At 36.4% G+C, this 22,282-nt stretch overlaps 1 pseudogene; it reads right to left on the bottom strand.

Annotated features, from left to right (window-relative positions):
* The window catches only part of LOC118837856, a 33,862-nt pseudogene extending 30,660 nt beyond the window's left edge, over positions 1–3,202 (bottom strand).
* Between the last annotated feature and the right edge of the window lie 19,080 nt (positions 3,203–22,282).

The raw sequence follows: 22,282 nt of genomic DNA, 5'->3' as shown, positions 1-22,282 counted from the left end.
ATGCTCTCTGACCCTGAGAACGGTATATAAGATCTGAGGTTGGCATTTTGTTTTGGGGCTCTCACTCACTGAAGAGTGTCATGTGATTTGACCAGATGAGACTTTGAGTAGCCATTGTTAAGAGCCCCCAGCTTTGAAAATCCAAATGTTGCTGCTTCTCTTTGATCAGACAAAGCCTGTCTGTTGATCTGTTTGTAGTTTCTTTTTGTATTTACTCTGAAGTTCAGGGTGATGACTTTTTCCCCTGAACTAAGTAAATGATGTATGTATGTTTAATTAAAGTGAGATTGTTAACCCCTTAAAGTTGCTTTCCTTAGAAGAGCAGATCAAAAACATATGCTAGCAGCCCTCCTGTGTGCTCTTGTTGTTGGTCTTATTATTGGTTGTACACATCCATAGTAGTGGCAAGTAGCATTGTTCTTACACTAGTGAAGGTTTGGCATCAAAGATATACGATTAACATGTATGTATCCATATTAACAAACATGTATATATGTATGTATGTAGGCATGTAGACAAAAACCATTCCTTCATAAAAGAGTGGTCAAAGGTTATGAATTAACTGTTCTCAAAAAAATTGAATAATATTAAGAACCATATGAAAGAATGCACCAAATGACTAATGATACATGCAAATCAAAGAAACCAGAAGTTTTACCTTATACCTTCTTAATTGATAACAATGACAAAAGACAGCAATAGTCAAAGTTGAAGCATTTAAAGACAAAATGTATTTTAAAAAGGGAAATCATAATAACTAATCAGGAAATAAAAAATCTGAAAATATATACAATAGACCACATTTATGCATCTCTTATCTATACAAAGGAGTGAGGTGGGAGTGTCTTTCAATATTTTTTATGGAACGATAAACATACTAATGTGTCAAGATATTAGGAGACAGCCTGTTTCCCAGAGCTAAGGTGTGGTAAGCAGGCTGTGCCCTTAGCTTGGCATAACAACAATCCTTTTTGCTCACCCCCTGGATGATCTCACCCTTTGGTAAAATCATGCAATTTTGTGTTCCCTTGATCCCCATTTCCCAGGGGATCTCAGGGGAGCTGGTCCTGCAGCTGACATACTGAAGCAGAAAGTGATAAATCAATCAAAATCTCCTGACATGCTAACAATTCCTGAATTTCTATCCTCATAACTGCTAAGAAAACTGAACCAGGTGCTTCTCTCCTGTTCATGCCACACTAACTCTGTCTTTGTACTCTACTGAATGATCACAAGGCTTAACAACCCTAATAACTTGAGACAATCACAAGACTTACTGATTTTAATAACTTAGAGACTGTTCCCACAGGAGCCAAGAATGCCTGTATTATCCCAAGAAATGCCAACCTTGGGAATTGTTTACTCAAGGATGTTTTGGGCCCTGCCTTCTTTGTGGTTTTCATGTATAAAAGCCCTCCCCTTGCCATAAATCATAAGCCTTCCTCTTCAGGAAGATGAACTTACGCTTGCAAGCATTTTCATCATTTTGAAATTAAACTCCTTTTTGATTCCTGACTTTCCTGTCTCTGACCTGCTTTGTTTGGCACTGGTCACCCACAAGTTAGAGACCGGTTGCAGTCCAGTTGAGAGCTGCAATGTTGCTGAATCTGTGAATCAGTATAAACATTTAGGAGAATATTTGGAATTATGCAAATAAAATTACTACTAGGCTTATATCCTAAGAAATTCATTGATAAGAAGAAAGTTTCCATAAGTAACAACATATTTATAGCAGTGCTTTTTTTTGATAGCAAAGAAATAGAAACAAATTAGATAGTCCATCAACTAGGAAATGACTAAAATTGTGGGAAATGAGTGTAATGGAATATCATTGAGGTATAAGAAATTAGAATGTGTATACAAAGAAGCATGGAAACATGAACATGAACTGATACAGAGTGAAGTAAGCACAGACCAAAAAACAAAATGAAACACTATGCACAATGCCTACAACAATGTAAATGGAAAAAGCAGTGATAAAAAATCATAAGTGAATTGTACAAAATTATAAAGATAAAAACAGCTTGAAAGAAGAGATGAAAAAATATGCCCATTTCACCCCTTTGAATAGATAACAGATGCAGAAGTATGGTATATTGCATGTTTTCAGATTTTTTTATTTATTAGTTAGTAATGATTTCCCCTTTAAAATACTTTTGTCTTTAAAATATTATTGGTTATATGGGATGACTCTCTAGAAAATAGAGGGAGAATTATACTAGGAGAACTTATAATAATGTTAAAAAAAGACATCAATAAAAGCTATTTTAAGGAAAGAGATTTTGATATATTGGGTAAACTAGAGTTACATACTGGGGTTAGAAAGACAGGTAAAAAATAACATTCCATACCTCAAAGAACTTAGATTTGAATGAATAAATTATTATATAAAGTAGATGAAAGGCAATCTGAAAAAGACATCATCTTCGGAAGAGCAAAAAGGTCTCCTAAAATACTGCTTTTGAAGTAAGTTTTGAATGAAATCAGGTAAACTAATTGTCAGAAGTCTATGTCCAGATAAGAATTATTTTCTTCAGTGAAATTTTGTACCTCTTTTTCCACTTGGCAAATTCCTTTTAAAGAGGTTTTTTTTTCCTTCAGTAAATTTTTGTGCCTCTTTTTCCATTTGGCCAATTCTGCTTTTCAAGGTATTCTTCTCCTTGCTTGTTTTTTGTGCCTCTTTTACTATTTGGACTAGTGTCTTTTTTAAGGTGTTATCTTCTTCAGTATTGAGTGTATGTTATAATCTTCCTTGTTACCATAGTAATTTTCGATGGTCAGGATTTTTTTTTCTGTTCTTTACACATTTTCCCAGCCTATTTCTTGAATTTTAACTCTTTGTTAAAGTAGGGATCTGCTCCCAGGGTTTTGTGCAGCTGTTTCCAGATACTTCTAGGGTCCTGTAAGTTTTCAGTTCTCCCAAGGTGGTCTGATCTAAGGAGAGGTGTTTACGATTCTTCTGGCTTGTGTTCAGATCTGTGAGTGACCACGAGAACTTTTTTCTGCCCTGGAACTCTGATGAGACTCCCCATTTCACTGTAGCTTCAAGCTCTAGTGTTCTGATTCTCAACCTCACCATGGGATTGCCACCCAGGACTGCTACCCAGATCTGAGTACGGGCAGAACGATGGCGTATTGCCTCACTGCTAGCACACAGACCCCTGTAATATCCTTCTGACCAGTTGTTTGACCCCCTTACCATCCCTGGGTTGAGACCTTCAGAAGCAGCTGCTGCTGCTGATTCAGTGACTCCCAAGGCCTGCTCCTAGTTTGCTGGGGCTGGGTATGTGCTGGAGTGGCCTATACTGGACTGTGCTCTACTCTCACGCAGGTGCAACAAACCTTTCCTACTGACTTCTATGTTGTCTTTGGCTGGAATATTATTTCACCCCATCCTTTTTATGGATTCTGCTGCTCCAGGAATTCTTTATGGAATTATTTAAAGATGTTCAGAGGGGTTTTGAGGAGAGCTGGGGAAGTTGCTGCCTATGCTCTGCCATTTTGACTCTGCATATGATCTACTTAAATACAAATTACAGTCTTTTCAGAAATGCATTAATGAATGCTGAAATATATTAGTGAATTCCAGTTACAAGCTATCTTTTTGTATTTAGGGTCTCCAACTGTATAATTAAAGGTTTTCACAAAAGACTACATGCAGCTCTTAGGGAAACTGAATGTTGCTATTGTTCATCCTTTGTTCTTGCGACTGAATATTTTTGAGTTAGCAGTGTTACCAGAATCAGATATTTGTTTCTTTGCATCAGCTTAAAGGGCCCTACTCAATATGAGTCACTTCAACATATTCAGAACAAAGTTGATATGGTATTCTGGACAATTACAGTCTTTCTATATAAAGGGGGACATAAGCTGGACCCCAGACATTATATTTTCCCTAGTTCTGAGGACTTTTTTGATACTCTGAAAGATCCATGATTTCATTGCTGTGAGTATGCCTTCCGCCTGACACGATTGTCATCCTGTGAGACTTTTGTTCCTGTTATCCTATAATTTCTCTATAGATTGATTCACTATGAGGTTTTTAGAACATCTTTCTAAATTAATACATTAATAGTTAACTTATAGAATAATTGTCCAATATAGAGAATTTATTAGGAGGTTTGAATTCCTGGCATCTTTTCATAAAATAACTAAAGTAGAATTTCTCCATGCCAAATATAAATTCTGTAGATTATTTTCACTACTCAAAATATTTTATTCACTCAACTAATATGCCTTTTAAGGGCTTATTATGTGCCAGGGACTGTGCTAATTAATCAGTGAGGATACAAAAAAAGGCGAAAGACAGCCCCTTTCCTCAAGTAGCTTACAATTTAAAGGGGGAAACAACATGAAACTAAATAAATACCAAGAAAGTTATATACACATAAACAGGAAATAATTAAAAGAGGGAATGCTCTAGAATTAAGAAGCGGTGAAGAAGACTTCCTAGAGAAGATGAGAGTTTAGTTGTGACTAAAACAAAGACACGGAGGTCAGTAGTTAGATTGAAGGAGGGAGAATATTCCATTTATTAAGAAAATTCAGAGAAAATGACTAGAACTGAAAAAAGAAATTTCTTATTTGTGGACCAGCCAAGAGGACAGGGTCAATGGATTTAAAATATGTCAGGAACTCAGGGGCAAGAAAACTTGAAAGGCAGGAGAAAGCTAGGCTGGGGAGGACTTTGAATGTTAAATATAGCACCTTGTATTTGATTCTGGAGGCAATAGGGAGCTACTGGAGTTTATTGAGTGTAAGAATATGTGTGTGTGTGTGTTTGTGTATGTGTGACATGGTAAGACTTGCTTTTTAGGAAAATCACTTTACTTGTTGAATGGAGGACATATTGGTGCAGGGAGAGACTTGAGACAGGCAAATCTAACAGCAGGCTGTTGTAGTAATCCAGGTACAGCAGAATGGATAGCAGTGAAATAGGAGAGAAGGGAGCATATTCAAGAAATATTGAAAAAAACCTGAAATCTACAGGCCTTGTCAAGAGATTATATAAATGAGATGGGGGTGGGGGTGGTTAGAAATAGTGAGGAATCCAGGTTGACTTCTAGGGTACAAGCCAGGGGGACACAGAGGATGGTGTTTCCCTCTACAATAATAAGGAAGGTAGTCAGGGGGTGCAGCTTAGGGGAATGATATTAATCTTCATTTTGGTCATATTGACATTTAGATATCCACTGGATATTGTATTTTCAATGTTTGGAAGGCATTAGTATATGTAAGATTAAAGAGCAGCAGAGAGATTGGAGCAGGATACATAAATTTGAGAATCATCATCATAGAGATGATAATTAAATCCATGGAAACTGATGAGATTGCCAAGTGAGGTAATATAGAAGGGAAATGAAGAGAGTTTATGACAGAACCCTGAGACTTATCTATGGTTAGGGAGCATAATCTGGAGGAGGATCCAGAAAAGTTAAAAGAGAATGAGTGACAAGGCATGGAGAAGGAGAACCGTGAGCTACTGGTGTCCCTAAAATGTAGAGAGAAAATTAATGATGATCAACAGTGTCAAAAGCTGCAGAGAACATAAGAAAATGAGAATATATAAAAGATCACTGGATTTGGCAACTACAGATCATTAGTAGTTTTGGATAGAGCAGTTTTGATTGAATGATAAGTCCAGAACACAGAAGTTTTAAAAAGGTGAGAGGAAAGTGGAAACATGCGGATGAACTTTTCAGGGGGTTTATCTGCAAAGGGTAGAAGAGACATAAGACAATCGTTTGTGGAAATGATGAGATCGAGTGAGACTTTTTCAGGATAGAGGAGATATTGGCAGCATGTAGGCAGTAAGCAATGAATGGATAGATAAGGTGAGATCAAAAAATAAAAGCAAAAGGTGAAAGAGTGGTCAATCTGTTGAAGGAGATGGGATGTGATAGGACTGCTTGAAAATTGGAGGAATTAGTTTCAGTAAGGAGTAAGGCCATTTCATAATTTGAAATAGGGGTGAAGGAGGAGATAATGGAAAAAGGGTTCTGAGTGATAGGAGATAAGAAAGAGAGGAGAAAAGGGCATTAATAGTCAATGTTCCCAGGGCAGCTAGGTGGAGCACTGAGTAGAGCACAGGCCCTGGAGTTAGGAGAATTGAGTTCAAATCTGGCCTTAGACATTTGACACACATACTAGCTCTGTGACCTTGGGCAAGTTGCTTAACCCCAATTGCCTTGCTCCCCACTCCCTCCAAAATTAATTAATTATTTTATTCAATGGTTCCAATTTTTTTCTGTAAAATATGAGGTAAGGTTCTCATCTGAGAGAGCGAAGAAATCAAGAGCCTTGGAGATTTGAGTAGGGATGAAATGGTTTTTAGGAGATATTGCAGAAAATAAGATGATGAGTTTATAAGGGAAATATAGTAGGAATACCTAACAACAGTAGGGCGCCAGTTGAGAACATGTAGCATAAATTTATAGTGGACTCAGTCAGAACAGTTGCATGATTTTTTCTATCTTCATTCAGCAGCATATATACAGGAATGAAGACAGAGAATGGTGGCAGTCTTGGCTGGATGTAATCAGTTATATGATGAGGGGACTAGGGATTCATGACAGGAAGAGTATAATTTAAAGTTGAGTTAGTTCTCCAAGTGGTCAAGATGATGAGAATAGGACAGAGTAATTAGTGCAGAGGAGATGACCTGGAAGAAAATTGAATTGTGAAGGGACTGGTTGGTCATGGTATGGATGAGGAATAAGGAAAGGTAGAGGGAGAGATAAAAAGTCAGTAAGTTAGGATTAGATAAGGATATTTTGTCATTCTTGAATATGAAAGTGGTGATTTGTGGTTGATGACAAAATCAAGGACCCAACTATACTTTTGTTGTGGTTGATGTGGGGTGGATGAGTAACTCATGGGAAGCATGTAGGTTGAGGAACTGAGTAGTTTGTGAATTGAAAGGAGAATCAACATGTATTTGAAGTCTCCTAGTATAAGAGCAGGAGTTGGGGAAGAGAGAAAAATGGTGTTTCCAAACTTATTGAGGATGGAAGGTGTATGACTTGAAGCTCTGTAGACAATGGTTAACAGAATTTTCATTGAGTGGTAGATGTGAATAGCAGGAATATCAAAGGAAGAGAGGTTACGAACGGGCAGAAGAAAGGGGAGAACATGGAATTAGCATTGAAAAGCAAAAGATATGCAAACTCTCTCACCTTGACCAATGAGCTGAGCAGAATGAATGAAAGTTCAGCTAACACTGGAAAGCGTGGCAAGAAAGGATGTGTCATTGGGGGAGGGGAGAACCAGATTACAGTAAGAGCTAGTAGAAGGAAGAAATAGGAGAGGAAAAGATTTAAGATGAAGATGAAATTTGTTAACTAAACAACAAGTATTCTAGAGGGCACATTGGAAGGACTTGGGAGACCTAGGTTGAAATTTTAGTGTGGGATGGTTGAGGGGTCTGAAAATGAGGGGGAGAAGTTATGAAAAGGTTTTGGGTGATGAGTCAGCCCAGGTGTAAAAATGTTCATCCTTGAGTGGAGGGCACCACTCCATCATAAAATGGAGGTTGGAGATTGGGCTGAAAGCAAGTGCAAAATGAAATGGAATGCACACTGTCAGATGGTCAGAAGGGAGGACCCAATTCATGACACCTTGTTTCACCAAAGACTGGAAATTAGGCATGAAAGGGGCACATCTGGAGATGAAAGTTAAACCTGCATAGCAGGAGAAAGGAGTCCCATTCCCCACCAACTTTTTTGTTCCTCTTTCCTCAAAGAACAAACAGAATAAGTGATGGAAAGCATGAAATCCAAGGGAAGTTTGCTATAATTTGCACTATAGGTTCACCATATCCCAGTTGAGAGATTGGGCTGGCAATAGGGGGTTACTTTGTACTGGTACAGAGGGAAATGATTGCTTTGGGGTACATAGAAGACTCTCTGGCTCCTTGCAGCATTCTCATAAGAGACATGCTGCACCCAGCAGACTGTTTTGAGGCTTTTTCACCTGAAGACAGTGGCTATGAGGCAACAACAGGAAGTAGTAGTCTCCTTGTGTTGGGGAAAGTATAGGACATAAAATGTTCTCTGTTGACAATGTCAAGGAAATAGGCTACAAAAACAGCTTATTTAGGCACCAAAACATCATCTAGGTTATAACATTTCCTTGTTGTTATATGTTGGTATGGCATATCCTTGTTGCTATTGCCCGGAAGTACTCAGACCATGTGGTCTTTCAAAGCAAAAGGAGAGAGGAGCCAAAATAATGTAAAAAGCATTACTTTAACTCTGAATCTGTGTTTTCTGGACAATTTCTCTGAAGGGAATTTGATACAACCACTATAAAGTGACTGTGACTATTCCCTCACTTATAGTAGCCAAATGAAGTCTCATTTACTAAGTCTTGCAAAATAGGATACATAGCAAGTGTTCTCTGTAGTTTAAACTGGCAATTAGAACCAATTAATCCCTCACCCCCAATTTCAAAGTTTCACATGCTGCTGGAGTTCACATGTAATTAGGTAAGTGGAAATCAAATATTACTTTAGAAAGCTTTTTTCTAAAATTTCAGATTTACTAACACAAAATCACCCATAACAGGGACTATAACGTCACATGATCATATTTCTTATGTGGTTTATAAATGAACTCTGAGACTTATTCCAAAAGAGGAGGTCCACAACTGTTTCAAACAGTGTCACAGACTATGAGGTCATATCTCAGCTCTAACATTCACTGACTGTGGGACTACAGCCAGCCTCTCTGGGCCATGATCGTAAATGTCTTTTCTAACTCAAAATATATGTATATGATTATTAGAAGATAAACAATTATTTAGATGTGTAGATTTGAAGAGAGGTAGAGTTATATAATGAAGAAAAAGCCCACCTTGCTTTATGTGAACCTGGATTGAAGTCCTCCTTCTAACTCACTCTAGCTGTGTAGCCGTGTAACCTATTAGTTCCCCAGTACCTCTGTTCATATCTCAGATACAGAACAGTTGCCAAACTGCATCAAATTTGAAACTATACCTATTAATAATTTCCTACAGCAAAATAATATCCCATAGCATTCATGTAATATGTTCTTCCATCCTCCAACTCAAGGACAATCCCTTAGTTTCCAGTTTTGTGCCACCACAAAAAGAACTGCTACAACTTTGCCTGTATGCATGGTATTTTTTTTTCTTTCTGTGATCTCTTTGAGGGTGTAGAGTCAGTAATGGTATTACTGTGTGAAAGACTCAGTTTAGTAACTTTTTGTGTATATTTCCTGTTTTCCAGAATAGCTGTAGATATGACATCACCAATAGATCAATGTACCTCTTAACTGATAACAACTTCAACATGTATCATTTTCCTTTTCTTACAAGATCAAATTTGTCAAATTAAGGGATCAGGTAGAAAATTAATGCTGCTTTGATTCTTATTTTTCTAATTATTAATGATATGGAATATTTTCTATGGCTACTAGAAGTGTGGAATGCTTCCTCTAAAAAACTATTCATATATTTGACCAATACATTTTATTTTTGATCCCCAAAATGGAAATAATCATCTTGATCATCCCCATTTTGGTTGCCTCTAAAAATGTATTCATTCCTCAAAAAGATGATAATTGGAATCTAAAGTATACATTTTTCAAAGTACCACAAACTTTAAAGATAATTATTAGAGACTGAATGAGGGATTGTGCTGAAAGTATCATTCAATGAAAATATTCCCTCTTAAGGCAATCACTCAAACAAGGACAATTGTCATTTGTCTATAGATTTCTGATGTATTTGTTGATAAACCAAACATATTACTTTGCAGTCACAAGTTGAATAACCTTTATGTGAATGACAATCAAAAGCAAAATATACATGATTAACCATTAAAATATTTAAAATGTAATTAAGGGGGGCAGAGCCAAGATGGTGAAGAAAACCAGCAAACCCTTCCAAATGCCTATTAAAAATGACTCTAAAGAAATTCTTGAGCAGTTGAACCCACAAAAATGATATAATGAAACAAATTTCCAGCCCAAGACAAGTTGGAAGGTTGCCAGAAGAGGTCTATTGCACCAGGCTGAGAGAGGAGCACAAACAAATGCTAGCCATGCTAGCATAGACTGGGCTTCAGTGTCATGGAGCAGGCCTCAAGGCATGGAATCACTGGCAGCTGTGGTGGTTTACAGACTTCTCAACCAACAAATGACAAAGACAACTTAGAAGGTCAGTAGTAAGGTCTGTCAGGACCTGGGTGAGAGAAGAGCAGAGTCTGGGCCCAGCTCCTGTGCAGCAGGGGCAGGAATGGTGCCAGTGGCTACTTCCAGACCTCTTGGTCCACAGACAGTGGGGGTATACAGCAGCTGATCAGAGGACATTGCAGGGATCTCTTTTCTGGTGTTGAGGTAGCATTCTCTAGCTTTGCTCACTCTTGAATCCTTGGTGGCAGTGCTCAGGTGGGGAGGAGAGCTGGGCTGGCAGAGCTTGTGGTAGAGGTGGAGAAGGAACATTCCTGACAGTTCCAAGGCAGAAAAGAGCACTTCTGTTCACTCATAGACCAGGGCACAGTCCATGAAAAAAATAAACACCTCTCCTTTGATCTTACCACTTTGGAAGAACTTAAAAATTTATAAGCCTCTAGAACTATCTCTGAAAACAGCTATACAAAACCCCTGAAGGTTGGGAGAGTACACCCTCCACCCTGGAAGCAGTGTCCTACCTTAACAAAGAGTTAAAAAGTCAAGTAATTGGCTGGAAAAATGATCAAAGAGCAGGAAAAACTCAGACTATAGAATGTTACTTTGGGGACAAAGAAGATCAAAATATACCACCAGAAGAAGGCAACGAAGTCAAAGCTCCTACATCAAAAGCCTCCAAGAAAAATATAAATTGATTTCAGACCTTGGAAGAGCTCAAAAAGGATGTTGAAAATCAAGTAAGGAAGTAGAGGAAAAATTGGGAAGAGAAATTAGAGTGATGCAAAAAAATCATGAAAAACAAATTTACAGTTTTCTAAAGGAGACACCACCAAAAATACTGAAGAAAATAACACCTTAAAAATAGACTAAGCCAAATGGCAAAATAGGTCCAAAAAACCAATGAGGAGAAGAATACCATAAAAAGCAGATCTGGAAAAATGGAAAAAGAGGTCCAAAAATCCACTGAAGGAAGTAATTACTGAAAAATTAGATTGGAGCAAATGAAAGCTAATGACTCTACGAGAAATCCAAAAATTATAACATATAACACAAAGAATGAAAAAATAGAAGACAATGTGAAATATCTCACTGGAAAAACAACTGACCTGGGAAAAAGATCCAAGAGTGGTCATGTAAAAATTATTGGCCTACCTGAAAGCGATGATCAAATAAAGATCCTAGATGTCATCTTTCAAGAAATTATCAAGGAATACCTCCCTGATATTCTAGAACCAGAGGGGAAAATCGAAATAGAAACAATCCAGTAATCACCTTTTGAAAGAGATCCCAAAAGGAAAAGACCTAGGAATATTGCAGCCAAATTCCAGAGTTCCCAGGTCAAGGAGAAAATATTACAAGCAGTCAGAAAGAAACAATTCAAGTATTGTGAAACACAATCAAGATAATACAAGATTTAGCAGCTGCTACATAAAGGGATCAAAGGTCTTAGAAGATGATATTCCAGAAGTCAAAGGAGCTAAGGTTAAAACCAAGAATCACCTATCTAGTAAAACTGAGTATAGTCCTTTAGGAAAAAAAAAATGGACATTCAATGAGATAGAGGAATTTTAAGCATTCTTGATGAAAAGACCACAGCTGAATAGTATATTTGACTTTCAAATACAAGACTCAAGAGATGCATGGAAAGGTAAACAGGAAAGAGAAATCATAAGGGACTTATTAGAGTTGAAATGTTTACATTCCTACATGGAAAGAAGATATTTGTAATGCTGAGACCTTTCTCAGTATTGGGGTAGTTGGAGGAAATATACACATACACACACACACACACACACACACACACACACAGAATGCACAGGGTGAATTGAATATGAAGGTATTATACTTAAAAAATGAAATCAAGGGGTGAGAGAAGAATGTACTAGGAGAAGGAGAGAGAGGTAGAATAGGGTAAATTATCTCACATAAAAGAGGCAAGAAAAATTAAGGTCTACAAATAGAAGATTTCATGACCAAAGAAAGCACAGAAAGGATCATAGTGGATAAAATGAACAATTTTTCACACTTTTAAAAAAAGTTTATGCACAAATACAATACAACTAAGACTAGAAGGCAAATTGTTAATAGTGAAAAATTCAGCAAGTTTCTCTGTTAATCTCATTTTTAAGATATCTAAAAAAATTGATTAAAATTTATAAGAATAAGAACCTTTTCTTATTAGATAAATATTCTAAGGATACAAAAGGCAGTTCTTAATTGATGGAAGTCAAATTATCTATAGCAATATGAAAAAAATGTTCAATTACTAATAAATAGAGAAATACAAATTAAACCAATTCTTGAGTTCCACTGCATACCTACCATATTGACAAAGATCATCCAAAAATTATTAAAAAAATGTAAAATGTTATAAGTGCTGTGGGAAAACAGACATGTTGTTATAGTGTTGGTGGAGCTGTAAATTCATCCAACCATTTGGAAAAGGAATTTGGAATTATGCATCTGAAGTTACTAGATATCACATACTTTTTGACCTAGAGATACTACTACTAGGCTTACACCTAAAAGAGATCAGACAAAAAGGAAAAAAAAAAAAAACCTTTACATACAAAAATATTTGAAGTAGCTATTTTTTGGGGGGAAAACAATTAGAAACTAAGGAAGTGCTCAGCAATTCAGAAATAGTTTATAAAATTATATTACATTAATCTTATGGAAGGGTATTATGGTATAAGAAATTAAGAAAGAGAGGATTCTGGAAACATGGCAGAGTAGGTCAGAAAATGCCAAGATCTCAAGGTTTTCTCCCACAGAAGAGTTAAAATAGCCCCTTAGGGCAAACAAAGTGTGGGTGGAATCAAAGAAGAATAGGGGTACAACCCAGGTATTCTTGGGACAACTTGAGAAGATCAGAAGAAAAATCCCAGGAAGAGGTTTAGTCCCTTAGGAGAGCGAACACCTCCAGGCTAGGTTCTGTTTTAACAATAAGCACCAAGTCCTGGGGTTAGTTGGTTTGAGAGGCTGCCTTGACATCAGCCACAAGGACTTTTCACCCCAGGATAGTGAGGGGAGTTGGGTGTTTGAGCCCAAGAATATTGAGGAAACGTATGCTGATGAGGAACACCAGAGTCAGCTGTGCTGCAAATAGTGGTGAGGGAGAGAAGGAACCAAAATAGGCCTGGTGAGTGTAGAAGCAGTGGGGCACAAAGCCCCTGGCTCTGGGCATTTAGAGGAGGTTGGAGATTTGTCTTTGGCTCTAGGCTAGAGGGGAGAACTGAAGATCTGGGGCACCATTTCCCATACCCCAGGGCTAGAGGTGATTATAAAAATCAAGCTATTACCACAAAAAATGCACTGGCAAAGCAGAAAGATTCCAATCATACAAATCTATTAAGTGAACAGAAAAGACCTTAGTTCATCTTCAGAGGAGGATATTGAAGTAAAGAATCTCCCAAAGAGTAATGTCAAATGGTCACCTTTCCTAAAAGAAATTATAGAAGGTCTTAAAAAAGACTTTAAAAATCAAATGATAGAGATAAACTAAAATTGAAAAAACTCAAATAAAGCTGAAAATAATCCAAGAAAAACAAAATGTCATGAAAAGAAAATCAGCCAATTAAAAAAGGAGATCCAGAATCTTTTTTTAAATTTAATATATTTAGTTTTCAGCATTGATTTTCACATGAGTTTGAATTACAAATTTTCTCCCCATTTCTACCCTCCCACCCATGCCAAGATGGTGCATATTCTGGTTGCCCCCCATTCCCCAGTCAGCCCTCCTTTCTGTCACCTCACTCCCCTCCCAAACCCTTTTCCCTTCCTTTCTTGTAGGGCAAGATAAATTTCTATGCCCCATTGCCTGAGTATCTTATTTCCTAGTTGCATGCAAAAACATTTTTTTTGTTTTTGAACATCTGTTTTTAAAACTTTGAGTTCCAAATTCTCTCCCCTCTTCCCTCCCTGCCCACCATCCCTAAGAAGGCAAGCAATTCAACATAGGCCACTGTTTCAAAAATCCAGCTAGCAGCTTCTGTGGGGGTGTAAGATCCACCCACAGCCAGCACCCAGAAAGCTGCCGGCACACTGGGAAAGCACAAGTTCATTTGATCTGCTTTAATAAGGAAAGTAAGGTTGAAGGGGTTGACAAGCTTACATTAATTCAGCATATAGACAGCATTCACTGAGTTCAGGGGAAAAAGTCAGCACCCTGAACGTCAGAACAAAATACATACAAATTACAAACATCAACAGACAGACCCAATACAATTCATAGTTACCAACATCTAGGTTCAGCCTGGGAGCTCGGAAAAAGGGCTGGCCCAGAGTCATGCTCGCCACCACTTCTGCAGGTAGAGCTCCCAAGAACAGACAGCTAACCCCTGGTTTTTATATCTTTTTTCAGCGTCAGGGGTGAGTCACACATGCGACTCACCCACGTGACCTAGAATCGTCACAAAGAGGCAGACTTAAACCCACGTGGTCTAAAAGCCTCTGCTCTCCCACATCTGTAAACTAGGCCCTCCCTGGAGTTAGTCCCACCTTGAGCCCCACCTTAGGTGCCAATCCACACCCGCTAAGGTTTTACACCTAATAGGGGTTTGGTCCTGGGGCTTAGCACCCAGTAAGACTCAATCAAAGACACTGAATTAATCAAAGGAAACAAAGGCCAAACTCTTCAAGGGCACTTGCTGAACTAAGTGCTAAGGAGCCCATTTTGATTACCAACACAGCTACATGTGTATCATTATGTAAAACCCTTTCCACAATACTCATGTTGTGAAAGACTAACCATATTTTGTTCCTTCCTAACCTATCTCCCCTTATTGAAAGTTTTCCCTTGATCCTGTCCCTTTTCGAAAGTGTTTATCTTTAATTACCTCCTCCCCCTATCTGCCCTTCCTTCTAGCATCCCCACCTTTTTATCTTCTTCCTCTTTCTTTCCTGTGGAGTAAGACACCCTATTGAGTGTGTATGGTATTGCCTCCCCAGGTCAAATCCAATGAGAGCAAGATTCACTCATTCACCCTCACCTGCCCCCTATTCCCTTCCTACAGAACTACTTTTTTCTTGCCACTTTTATGTGAGATAATTTACCCCCTTCTATCTCTCCCTTTCTCCCTCTCTCAATATATTCCTCTCTTATCCCTTAATTTGATTTTATTTTTTTAGATATCATCCCTTCATATTCAACTCACCCTGTGCCCTCTGTCTATGTATATATACACATACATATATACATAAATACACACACACACACACACACACACACACACACACACACACACACATTCCCTTCAGGTACCCTAATACTGACGTCTCATGAATCATACTCATCATCTTTTCATGTAGGAATGTCAACAAAACAGTTCAACTTTAATAAATACCCTGTGATTTCTCTTTCTTGTTTACCTTTTCATGCTTCTCTTGATTCTTGTGTTTGAAAGTCAAATTTTCTGTTCATCTCTGGTCTTTTCACTGAGAAAGCTTAGAAGCCCTCTATTTTATTGAAAATCCATATTTTTCCTTGGAGCATGATACTCAGTTTTGCTGGGTAGGTGATTCTTGGTTTTAATCTTAGCTCCATTGATCTCCGGAATATCATATTCCCAGCCCTTCAATCCCTTAATGTAGAAGCTGCTAGATCTTATATTATTCTGATTGTGTTTCCACAATACTCAAATTGTTTCTTTCTGCCTGCTTGCAGTATTTTCTCCTTGATCTGGGAGCTCTGGAATTTGGCAACAATATTCTTAGGAGTTTTCTTTTTAGGGCCTTTTTGAGGAGGCAATTGGTGGATTCTTTCAATTTCTATTTTACCCTCTGGCTCTAGAATATCAGGGCAATTTTCCTTGATAATTTCTTTAAAGATGATATCTAGGCTCTTTTTTTGATCATGGCTTTCAGGTAGTCCAATAATTTTAAAATTATCTCTCCTGGATCTATTTTCCAGGTCAATAGTTTTTCCAATGAGATATTTCACATTGTCTTCCACTTTTTCATTCCTTTGGTTCTGTTTTAAAATATCTTGATTTCTCATAAAGTCACTAGCTTCCACTTGCTCCAATCTCATTTTTAAGGTAGTATTTTCTTCAGTGGTCTTTTCGACCTCCTTTTCCATTTGGCTAATTCTGCCTTTCACCCAGCGACCATCCAGGCTGTCCTGGGCTTGAGCCCTGCTTCTCTCTGCTACTTCATGGGTTCTGCCATTCTAGAATTTGTTCAGAGCCATTTTTATAGGTTTTTGGAGGGACCTGGCAGGGAGCTCACACAAGTCCCTGCTTTCTAGATGCCATCTTGGCTCCCAAATTTCAGGAGATCTGGAATCTTAAGAAGGAAAATTACACCTTGAAAATTAGAATTGGCAAAGTGAAGCCAGTGAAATTATGAGATCAAAAAACAATTAAACAGAATATGAATAATGGAAAAATAGAGGAGAGAGAGAAGCATCTTATAAGAAAAACAACTTATTTGGAGAATAGATCAAGAACAAAAAATATAAAAATAATCAGACTAAATGAAAGTTATGATGAAAAAGGAAATCTTGATACAATAATACAAGAAATAATTAAAGAAAATTGTTTGAAGCATTAGAACAAGGCAAGGAAGTAGAAATATAAAAAATCCATTGATCACCACTTAAAAGAGATCCTATGAGGAAAACTCATGGGAATATTATAATCAAATTCCAAAACCCCCAGCTCAAGGATAAAATTTTAAAAGCATCAAGATTGAAACAAATTAAACATGATGGTGCCACAATTAGAATTGCACAGGTCCTAGTGGCAGAGACATTGAGGGACCACAGGTCTTGGAACACAATATATTGAAGAGCAAAACAACTGGGGATCTGGCTGAAAATATCATACCCTGCACAGTTAAATGTTATTCTGAACACAAAATAAATGGACATTTGGTAAATTCTCAGACTTTCAAGACTGTGTTAAAAAATGTCCTGAACTTAATCGAAGATTCAACATATAAGAAACAAGAGAAACATAAGGTACATACCAAAGACTGAATATAAGGGATTCATAAGGACAGAATGTTTAACTTTTATATATGTAAAATGTATGAGATTCTTATCAATAATTAGCAAGCTCATAAGAAAGATTGGGGTAAACCTGACTATAACATGAATTTAAAAGGTAAAATCATTTAGGAACAGGTAAAAAGAGTAATTATTTTATAGGAATGAGGTACAGGAAGACTGGATACAGATGAATTAGATGGAGGAGGAGGGCTGGTAGTTTTGGTAATCTACTTTCATCGGGAATGTGTTTAAGAGGTAACAATATGTATATATTTAGAAGAGTAGAAAACATTTCTAAATTTAAAAGAAATAAAATGCCAGGGGCATAGGGAGGGAGGAGAGGACAAGGAAGGTATGTTTAGAGGGAGGAATGAGGGAGTAGTCCAAAGGGGGGTACAGAAAGGTGTTTACATTTATGGGAATGGGAGGATTGGGAGGGATCCTTGGAGGGTGGTAGGCAAGTAACTGGAGGGCTAGGTAGTGGGTAGAAGTAAAGTAGAGGAGTCAGGAGGGATAGGAAACAAAAAATATGCACAAACATAAAAACAAAGATCAGGAGTAAAGTATGTTTGGGAAAGTATATGTCTATATATGTATGTATATGTGTATGTATATATCTGTAGCTATAGAGAAACATATCTAAACCTTATTGTAGCCTTCTGGGGCATGGGGGGAGGGGAAAGAAGAACAAAGTAAAAAAATGCACAGCAGAGAACAAAAGAAAATTCACAAGGAAGCAAAGAAAAGATGGACAATTCTCAACACAATGTGTATTATTTATCATACAGGCTTTCTTGAAATGAAAATTTATCATTACATATTCTGAATCCCCCTCTTAACTTCTGCTATGCACATGACATGCTTTTTTTTCCTTTCTTATTTTGTATTTAAGTTTCAATATTTATGTTTATGATATGTTTTGTTTCTTTTCTCTATTCTGTTTTTATGTTCTGGCCTGTGAGTCTAAAATAAAATTGAACAAGAAAAAGAAATGAAGAAAGAGGGAGTTCTAAGAGATCCATCAAGACTTGTATGAACTGAGGCAGATTGAAGTAAAGTGAAACTCAAGAACAATTTACACCATATCAATATTTGTAAAAAAAAATTCTGAATGACTTAAGAACTTTGATCAATAGAAAAATGAACCATGACTCCAGGAACTAATAAAGAACACTGGTTACCTCATCAAAGAGAGATAATGAACTAATGTGTGTGTGTGTATACACACACACACACACACATATACATATGTACATATATATATATGTATATATATATATATATATATATATATATATATATATATATATATATATATATATATATATATATATATGTATATGAACCAATAATAAGAAATACATTTTTTTTGCAGCAAGCTCATGTTGGGAATTTGTTTTACTTGACTACACTTAAATGAAAAAAGGATTATATATTTCCTTCATTCATCCTTCTTTTCCTCCCTTTGCTTTGAATATATGTGAGGAGGTGAAAGAGGAAAAAAACCAAAATCTTGATGAAAAATATATGTACATATATTAAACACCAAAATATAGTATTGAAGAAGGTATGTATGGCAAAAAATCCATCACTCAATGGACAAAGAACCCATTTTAATCTGGTTAAGCTCAAGCAGTATGAGTCAGGTGAGTGTCAAAAGAAGCAAGCACACATGACCATTGCTGTCACAATATGAAGCTGTATCAAAATTATTGCTTTCCCAAAGTAATTCACACACCAGTATACCAGCAGGTCAACTTGCCCTGTATCCTACACCCCACTGAGCAGTTTAAGAGTTTGTCACATCAAGAGATTTCAATGCACAGTTGGGGGATCAGAAAGATATACTTTCTAGTCAGATACTGAGATAGAGATAAAGTGACTTAAGTCAAGAAGCATTTCCAAGGAGCAGAGAAGACTCAGAAGGGAAATTATTATTGTATTTAAGGTCTTGAAAGCCTCTCACATAAAATTCTGTTTGGTCTCTGTTAATGGGAATAGAAATAGTAGAAATTATAGATAGGTAGATATAAGTTTGACATAACATATTATAGTATATATTTTCTGTATATACAAGAAAAACTTCCCAATAATTAGAAATTTACAAGATGCCTTACAAGAGAGTAATCAAATAGAATGCTACTCATTGATCATCTGGACTGAAAGGCTAGATGAGCAATCAACGAATCAACAAGCATTTATTTAGTCAGTCTAATATACCCAACACTGTGCTAAATGTCCTGCATAAAAATACAAATACATAATATAATGTGCAATGTACAAAAATACAAATAATGTCCTGTATATAATACAATACAAATTGGACAAATAATGTCCAAGTACATAATACAATTTACAAAAATATAAATACAAAAAAACCAAACATACAAAGAATGAAATAGTATCTCCTTACAGAAATGGAAAAGATGGAAGCTTATATCAACATTATTTTCTTGCCATATCTCCAAATTCATTGATTTAGGGAACTCTCAGGAGAAATTTTCTCTATCAATGTGAATCAATATCACTTAGGACACCAAAATGTTAAGTGTTTTGTAGAGGATAACATAGCCAGTATTTTCAGAGGTAGGACTTAAACTCAGATCTTCCTGACTGAGGTCAGATTTCTATCTGCTTTGCAATAAAGAATTTCAAAAATGGAAAATAATGCAGTATTTAAAAAATAGAACTTTAGTTGAAATAGAATATAAATGCAAATACACATATATGCACTGAAATATTTATATAAATTTATATATTCAAAAACACATATATTTTATGTGTACATGTGCAGACATACTTAAAGATAATATACAGCTATCACTATATGCACAATACATTGTATATACATATATATACATATATACAGTATATAATATCTATGTGTATTACACATACACATAGATGTATGTATAACCAAATTATATACAATGAATATAATCATTAAGAACATGTGTATATGTACACCTATGTTTGTGTACATATATGTCACTATAAATGCTCAATGTCTGTATATATGTATATAAACACATACAAATATATGTAAAATTCACCATAGGGTAATTTGATTTCTACCAAAGATGCATGGATAGTAAAAGACTTGGAAAAAATAATGAAAATAATTAAGATGGCAATTATACAGATATAGTAGTCTAAATATGTGAAAGCTTTTGTAGGAGAAAAAGAGATTATCTACAACTCCATAAAATTCTTAACCAAGAATATTGAGAGAAATGTGCATTAAAACAGATCTGAGTTTTCATTTCACCTTGAAAATTGGGGAAAATGAGACAAGATGGAATGATGCTAAAAGGTCTGTGGAAAAGAAACATTAAAAATTAATTGTGAAACTATGAATTGGCCCAAATGTTGGTGGGTTGTGACAGTGAGGTATTTGGAATTCTTATTATTTTTAAATTATTAAAATGTCATATTAATTGATCAAAGGATTATACAGCTAAGCATATACCACAAGGATTTTAAAGATAGAAAAATCTCTGGCATATTAAAATAAAATCATGATAGCATAATTGTGATTGATAAAGAAATAGAAATTAAGTTAGTGTCCATAATTTGGGAAATAGGTAAATATTGTTGTAATTGGATGTAATATAATATTATTGCACTTTGAAAGAAAGATGAAGATGGAACACTTATAGAGGCATAGGAGTATGATACAGAATGAACTTAGAAGGTTCACAGAACAATATAATCAATGACTAGAAAAATACAATAAAATATATAGTTAAAAAAACTATACAACAAAATTGAGCCCTTTCGAATTATAATGAACAAGCCTCCATTCTAGAGAATAGATGAAAATGATCATCATTTCACAAGCTCTGGATAATATTTCACTCAATCAAAATTTCCTCTGGGAAATCTTAGAAGACAACATGTCTAGATTTCCACAAATATAAATAAGTGTTACTGTACAGCTCCTGTATAGGTCCTCAAGTGATTAAGCAGGTGTGTGTGTATGTGTGTGTGTGTGTGTGTGTGTGTGTGTGTGTGTGCATCTGTGTGTATACTAAAAAAATAAAATTTAGAAAACTCACAAGAGTGCTTATATAATCAGTACAATTCTTTTCCCTCTCCATTGGCTTCCACTTTTCTACAAGATCCTCAGATCTTCCATATTCAGTTACTTCATGTTTTGAACTTGCCTTAAAAAGCAATTGAACTGGGATGTTCTAAAAAATCAAGGCCCTAACATTCTGCTGAATCCCTCCTTAATACCATAGAGACCCATATGATATTACACTGAAGTCTCAGAATCTGCAGGAAGAGAAATGTACCTAGAAAGATGTGAAACTGGTAATCCTATTCCTATTGGAATCCAACTGCCCAAATAAGATATTATAACAATGGTGCGCAAACTTCAGTTCCCTTTGCCCTTTATATTGTGTTATTAAATTTTTGTCACTACCTATCTCAGTACCAGCACTACATCCAGGGTACTCTTCTGAAAAAAATGAGACTATAGCTCAGAGTAATAAAAACAAACAAACAAAAAACTGAAAAATCTAACACATTTTAAGCTGCATTCATAGAAGTGTAGTTAGCAGTTTGCCTGCCTGCATCAGTGGATGGAGATTAAAATATGGGATTAAAATAATAGGTCTGATGTAGGTTTTGGTGGTGGGGTGAGGGGCTGGGAATCAGAATGAAGTAAGTTGAGGGTAGTGATCATCTCTTGGTACTCCCTGAACAATCATTTTGTCTTATATCTGGTTATAGGTTCTGCATTTTAGTAAAGTCATTGACATAATGGAATGCATCCAAGGGGGTATGGAAATGATGGTGAGGGGAAAGGAAACTGTTTTATAGAATATTTGATTGAAAGGACCGAGGATTCTGGGAAGATGGCAGAGTAGGTCAGAAAATTCCAAGCCTTCCAGATTTCCCCCACAAACAGGACAAATGAGTGCCTCAGGGAGAATTAGGAGCAGTAAGACAAATAAGAGTTAGGGCAGAACAATGGTTCTCTTGGGACAACTGGAAGAAAAATATCAGAACCTAGGTTTGGTCCCTGTGACATGTAAATACCCCCAGGTTAGTTCCACTGAAACAGCAAGCAGCAAACACTGGGGCTAGCTGGGTTGGGATGTAACCTTAGTCATAGGAATTTTCACCTCCC

This window comes from Trichosurus vulpecula, chromosome 1 (genome assembly GCF_011100635.1).
Source record: "Trichosurus vulpecula isolate mTriVul1 chromosome 1, mTriVul1.pri, whole genome shotgun sequence".
Lineage (NCBI taxonomy): Eukaryota > Metazoa > Chordata > Mammalia > Diprotodontia > Phalangeridae > Trichosurus > Trichosurus vulpecula.
This window is presented reverse-complemented; position numbering and strand designations above follow the sequence as displayed.